The 6,984-nt window shown below is 42.9% G+C and overlaps 1 long non-coding RNA gene across 1 annotated transcript in view; it reads right to left on the bottom strand.

Annotated features, from left to right (window-relative positions):
* Positions 1-798: 798 nt before the first annotated feature.
* Positions 799-6,984, bottom strand: part of LOC138418642 (uncharacterized) — a 53,909-nt gene continuing 47,723 nt past the window's right edge. The window contains exon 3 of the long non-coding RNA XR_011248668.1: positions 799-1,871. This is a non-coding gene — a long non-coding RNA (uncharacterized lncRNA). The remainder of the gene's footprint in view (positions 1,872-6,984) is intronic.

Raw genomic sequence — 6,984 nt, 5'->3', positions numbered from 1 at the left:
CGGCTGTCTGGGATTTGCTCTCAAAAGGAACCACGTTTTCCCGGGCAGCCCACATAGATAACAACTTAATGTTGGAGAGAGAGTGGGAATGTGAAGCCTAACTGCCTTGCCTCAAGGTGGGGCAATCCTGAGGGGCAACCCAGATCCAGAACTCTTTGTTGTAGCTACATCTGCTCCATTTTCTGCCCAATCCTCCTTCCTTCACTTCCTGATAAACATTCTTCACGCACATCTCCATCTCAGGATTTATTTCCCAGGGAAGTGGACCTAAGACAGTTGGAAATATATCAACCAGTTAATAAACTCAGACAGTATGGTACGGAACATGGATGGCCAACCCCTGGGGGCCATGGACTGGTACAGGTCTGTGGCTTGTTAGAAGCTGGACCACACAGCAGGAGGTGAGCAGCAGGTGAGCAAGCGAAGCTTCATCTGTATTTACAGCTGCTTCCCATCACTTGCATTACCGCCTGAGCTCCACCTCCTGTCAGATCAGTGGCGGCATTAGATTCTCATTGGAGCACAAACCCTCCTGTGAACTGCACAGGCAAGGGATCCTTATGAGAATCTAATGCCTGATGAGCTGATTCTGCATTATGGTGAGCTGTATAATTACTTCATGATATATCACAATGTAACAACAATAGAAATAAAGTACACAATAAATGTAATGTGCTTGAGTCATCCTGAAACTACCCTCCCTCCAGGGCCCAAGGAAAAACTGTCTCCCACAAATCAGCTCCATGGTGTCAAAAAGGTTGGGGAACCACTGGTATACAACAATGATAAAAGAGAAAATTCTGTTTGGAGAAAACCTTTAATTCCATGATAAGGAATTCAGACTTTATCCTGTGGAACAATGGTTTCCAAAACTGGGTGGCTGAAAGGAGCATAGGAAGAAATATTTACCATTATTATTCATAATTTCATAAGGGCTTCACAAGTGGCACTAGTGGTAAAGAATCCACCTGCCAGTGCAGGAGGACCACGGGAGGACCAAGGGATGGGCATTCAATCCCTGGGTCAGGAAGATCCCCTGGAGTAGGAAATGGTACCCCACTCCAATATTCTTGCCTGGGAAATCCCTTGGACAGAGGAGCCTGGCAACCTACAGTCCACAGGGCCGCAAAGAGTTGGACTAGACTGAGAAACTGAGGCAAACGTACTTTCATAAATGTCTGCTTTTCTGTTTTGTAATAAAGACAATATATTAATAAAGTAGTATATATGCACACAGGTATTTTGTGTGTGTTTTAATTTTTTTTTTACTAATAGATGTGTGCAATCAAAAACTGAGACCACAACATAGATATTGGGAAAGTCAATAAGGTCTTTATATTATAGAAGAAAAGTATGTTCAGAACATAAACTAGAATAGTGATGCCCAAACTTCAACTAAGGAGAGTGACCTGGGAACTATCAAAATATGCTAATGACCAAGAGTTAATTATATTAACTCTCTAGGGTGGGAAAATAGCATTAATATTTTTCTTTTCCCCTGATTCCAACGTTCAGTTCAGTTCAGTTCAGTCACTCAGTTGTGTCTGACTCTCCGCGACCCCATGAATCACAGCACGCCAGGCCTCCCTGTCCATCACCATCTCCCGGAGTCCACTCAGACTCACGTCCATCGAGTCAGTGATGCCATCCAGCCATCTCATCCTCGGTCGTCCCCTTCTCCTCCTGCCCCCAATCCCTTCCAGCATCAGAGTCTTTTCCAGTGAGTCAACTCTTCCCATGAGGTGGCCAAAGTACTGGAGTTTCAGCTTCAGCATCATTCCTTCCAAAGAAATCCCAAGGCTGATCTTCAGAATGGACTGGTTGGATCTCCTTGCTGTGCAAGGGACTCTCAAGAGTCTTCTCCAACACCACTTAAAAAAAAAAAAAAAAAACACCAAGATTAGAGTTACAATCAAGCCTGAATTGAATTAATTACTTTGAACTATTAAAAATCCTGAAAAGTAACCATCCAGTAATAGAGAAGTGAAAGCTGAAGGTTTAAGAAGTGCTTTCACCTTAAGTATAGAGTCCATATTGGAAATAATATAATGATTCTCTCCACATTTTGTTTTTATTTCCTTATAAAGCCTAGCAAGGAGATCCAACCAGTTCATCCTAAAGGAAATCAGTCCTGAATATTCACTGGAAGGACTGATGCTGAAGCTGAAACTCCAGTACTTTGGCCACCTGATGTAAAGAACTGACTCATTTGAAAAGACCCTGATGCTGGGAAAGATTGAAGGCGGGAGGAGAAGGGGACAACAGAGGATGAGATGGTTGGATGGCATCACTGAGTCAATGGACATGAGTTTGAGTAAGCTCCAGGAGTTGGTGATGGACAGGGAGGCCTGGCGTGGTACAGTCCATGGGGTTGAAAAGAGTCGGACACGACCGAGCGACTGAACTGATAAAACCTAGTAGTCACATGATCACCTTCCCTGTGGGAATAAATGAGTCACTTGCCCATTAAGAGATCTTTTTCAGAAGCCACCTTCTTATCTGCTAGAATTCAAGTGAGCTCTCTAGGCCTCTCAGCGTGTTTTCCTGAGTTTACACAATAATGAAACACACACAATGACCCTCTTACTCTTCGTTTACCAGCTATTATTTAATACTGATTAGGTTTGAAATGCAAATCTCCATATTAAATAGCAAACTATTGGCAGTCTCCTGGGCTAAGGCTGTATTCAAGTGAGAGTCAAAACAATTTTATGCAAAGACAACATAAAAACTCCATCCAAAGGCCCCTAGGAGATCACCAATTTTTTCAGGATTATATTCAGGATATGAAATTCTTTGTAGTAACAGATTATCTTTTCTCCTAAATTCAGTGAAGCTTTGCTGACCGTTAACTGAACTTTCAAAGCAAACATAACGCTTTCAGCATTTGTGCTTACATCAAAATGAGACTGTTCATGGGGTTCTCAAGGCAAGAATGCTGAAGTGGTTTGCCATTCCCTTCTCCAGGGGACCACGTTTTGTTAAGTGGGCCTCAGGAAGCATCACTGTGAACAACACTAGTGGATGTGATGAAATTCCAGTTGAGCTATTTCAAATTCTAAAAGATGATGCTGTTAAAATACTGCACTCAATATGTCAGCAAAGTTGGAAAACTCAGCAGTAGCCAAGGACCAGAAAAGGTCAGTTTTCATTCCAATCCCTAAGAAGGGCAATGTCAAAGAAAGTTCGAACTACTACACAGTTGCATTCATTTCACATGCTAGCAAGGTCATGCTCAAAATCCTTCAAGCGAGGCTCCAACAGTAGGTGAACCAAGAACTTCCAGATGTTCAAGCTTGGTTTAGAAAAGGCAGAGGAACCAGAGATTAAATTGCCAACATCCATTGGATCATCAAAAAATCAAGAGAATTCAAGAAAAACATCTGCTTCACTGACTACACTAAAGCCTTTGACTGTGTGGATCACAACAAACTGTGGAAATTTCTTAAAGATATGGGAATAACAGACCACCTTACCTGCATCCTGAGAAACCTGTATACAGGTAAAGAAGCAACAAGAGAACAGGACATGGAACAACTAATTGGTTCTTAATTGCAAAAGGAGTACATCAGGCTGTATTTAATTTATATGCAGAGTACATCATGCAAAATGCTGGGCTGGATTAAGTACAAGCTGGAATCAAAATTGCCAGGAGAAATATCAATAACCTCAGACACTCAGATGACACCACTCTTATGGCAGGAAACAAAGAGGAACTTAAGCGCCTCTTGATGAAGGTGAAAAAGGAGAGTGAAAAAGCTGGCTTAAAACTCAACATTCCAAAAACGAGATCATGGCATCCAGTCCCATCACTTCATGGCACATAGATGGGGAAACAATGGAAACAGCGGCAGACTTTATTTTGGGGAGCTCCAAAATCACTGCAGATGGTGACTGCAGTCATGAAGTTAAAAGATACTTGTTCCTTGGAAGAAAAGCTATGACAAACCTAGACAGCATGTTAAAAAACAGAGACTTCACTTTGCCAACAAAAGTCCTCAGAGTCAAAGCTATGGTTTTTCCAGTAGTCATGTATGGATGTGAAAGTTGGATCATAAAGAAAGCAGAGCACTGAAGAATTGATGCTTTTGAACTGTGGTGTCGGAGAAGACTCTTAAGAGTCCTTTGGACTGCAAGGACATCAAACCAGTCAATCCTAAAGGAAATCAGTTCTGAATATTCATTGAAAGGACTAATGTTGAAGCTGAAGCTCCAATAATTTGGCCACCTGATGGGAAGAACTGACTCATTGGGAAAACCCCTCATGCCGGGAAAGATTGAAGGCAAGAGGAGAAGGAGGTGACAGGTTGGATGGCATCACCAACTTGATGGACATGAATTTGAGCAAGCTCTGGGAGTTGGTGACGGACAGGGAAGCCTGGTGTGCTGCAATCTACGGGGTTGCAAAGAGTCGGACACGACTGAACGACTGAATAGAACTGAACTGATGCTGAAGCTCCAGTACTCTGGCCTCCTGATGAGAAGAGCCAATTCACTGGAAAAGACCCTGGTGCTGGGAAAGATTGAAGGCAAGAGGAGGAGATGACAGAGGACAAGATGGTTGGATGGCATCACCAATTGAATGGACATGAGTTTGAGCAAACTCTGGGAGATGGTGAAAGATAGGGAAGCCTGACGCTTACCTTAGAACGTTAGGATGTATTGGTCTTAACTGGAGAGTAACAACTTTTTTTTTCACCCTGTTGCACAGCTTGAGAGATTTCAGTTCCCTGAATCCTAACCTCTAGAGAACCAGGGAACTCCAAGGAGAGTAACAAGTTTAGCACGGCAAAATATCTTTGAGATTACCTAATTTACCCTCTTCGATTTACATATCATTTTTTAAAATTTATTTTGGCAGCATTGGGTCTTAATTGAGGCACACGGGATCTTCACTGCATCAGGAGGAATCTTTCATTGCTGAGCATGGGCTTAGTTGTCTGTCAGCATGTTGGAGCTTTCTGTCGCTACGTTGTGTCAAACTCTCTGCGACGCTATGGACCACTGCATGCCATCTTCCTCTGACCTCCATCATCTCCTGGAGTTTGCTCAAATTCATGTCCATTGAGCTGGTGATGCTACCTAACCATCTCATCCTCTGTCAATGCCCCCTTCTCCTCCCGCCTTCAATCTTTCCCAGCATCAGGGTCTTTTCCAATGAGTCACTCTTTGCATCAGGTGGCCAAAATATTGAGCTACAGCTTCAGCATCAGTCTTTCCAACGAATATTGAGGATTGATCTTCTATAGGATCTCCCTGCAATCCAAGGGACTCTGAAGAGTATTCTTCAGCACCACAAATCATGTCAATTCTTTGGTGCTCAAATTCTTTGGTGTCAGTTTGGTGTCAATTCTTTGGACCTTCTTTATGGTCCAACCCTCACATCCATACGTGACTACTGGAAAAACCACAGCTTTGACTACATGGACCTTTGTCACAAAGTGATGTCTTTGCTTTTTAATACACTGTCTAGGTTTGTCATAGCTTTCCTTTCAAGGGGAAGCATCTGTTAATTTTATGGCTGCAGTCACTGTCCACAGTGATCTAGAGTGCTCAAGGTAAGTATCTGGACTAGAGGAAACAAGGTTGGTTGCAGAGTGATACATTTCTGGTGGGATAGAAACTGAACTGACATTGGCAAGGGAATGTCAAGCCAGGTGAAATCTCTAGACTGAAATGCAAGGTTTGAAAGGAAGAGACAGAGGCTGAGCAAAACTTAAAAACAGGGTATCAAGACTAAAGCTGATTTCTCAAAAATAGCAGGAGGAAACGGGGCTGCCCCTAGAACTCTGAGCTCTGGTTAAAGCAAATATTCCTCTGTGAGGTCGATTCAGAGAAGCTGGATTAACCAGTGGGACAGCTGAGAAATGACACAGACCTGAAGCAAAAGTGCAATGCCTGCCACAAGCCACAGAGGCACCATTCTGCTTTTCTTCTCAAAATATCTGCTCTTACAGATATCTACCCAGTGGTTGCCAAGGGAAGAGAGAACGGGGAGTTATTTCTTAATGGGTATGGAGTTTCATTTGGCGGAGAAGGCTACAGTCCACGGGGTTGCACAGAGTCGGACACGACTGAAGCGATTTAGCAGCAGCAGCAGCAGTTTCATCTGGAGATGTGGACAAAAGGAAAAATGTTTCCTGCCTTTCCAGTAAACAACAAGTGATGTCGGCTGGACTGTGCACCCTGAGGGAAGTTCAGGTTGGAGAAAAATAGGATATTGGCCCTAGATAGTTCAAGTGACTGTCTAAGAAATAACTTCAATGAGCCCAGGCTCTTGAATCTTCCTCTACATAGAAATGCATGAAAATCATTAACTTGAGATGTTTATCTTTTGTGATTAGCTGTAGTTGTTTGATGTTCGAATACACATTTTTTGTTGTTGTTTTGTTTTGTTTCAGCAGAAACACCTAAATATTCTGGCTCCTCCCTTAGCTCTTTGGAACAGTTCATCAGAGTTATCTGTGAGGCTGTTTTCTGGGCTAGGGAAGTTAAAGTTTTCTCACAACCACAAGTAAAAATGTTAGCTCCCAATATTACTCTCCCCAAATAAAAAGATCTTTCAAAGTAATATCATATAGAACTGTCTCCTCACAAGTTTTTAAAACATGCAAAATAAACAGGAAAGAGAGTCTTTTGGAATTGTTGACGGGTGATATTTAACAGTCAAGAAAACTGAGGATCACAGAGGTTAAGTATCTTGCCCACAGTCACACAGGCTGGAAGAACAAGGTCTAGCCTGGAATCTAAAGTGAAAGTGAAAGCGTTAGTCACTCAGTACAGACAAGAATACTGGAGTGGGTTGCCATTCCCTTCTTCAGAGGATTTTCCCCACCCAGGGACTGAACCTGCATCTCCCGCATTGTGGGCAGAATCTTTACCAGCTGAGCCAGCATGGAATCTAAAAGTGAAGTGAGTGACGTCGCTCAGCCGTGTCCGACTCTTTGTGACCCCGTGGACTGTAACATACCAGGCTCCTCTGTC

The sequence above is a fragment of the Ovis canadensis genome, chromosome 1 (assembly GCF_042477335.2).
Source record: "Ovis canadensis isolate MfBH-ARS-UI-01 breed Bighorn chromosome 1, ARS-UI_OviCan_v2, whole genome shotgun sequence".
Classification (NCBI taxonomy): Eukaryota; Metazoa; Chordata; class Mammalia; order Artiodactyla; family Bovidae; genus Ovis; species Ovis canadensis.
The sequence above is the reverse complement of the archived record's forward strand: the minus strand, read 5'-3'. Positions and strand labels throughout refer to the sequence as shown.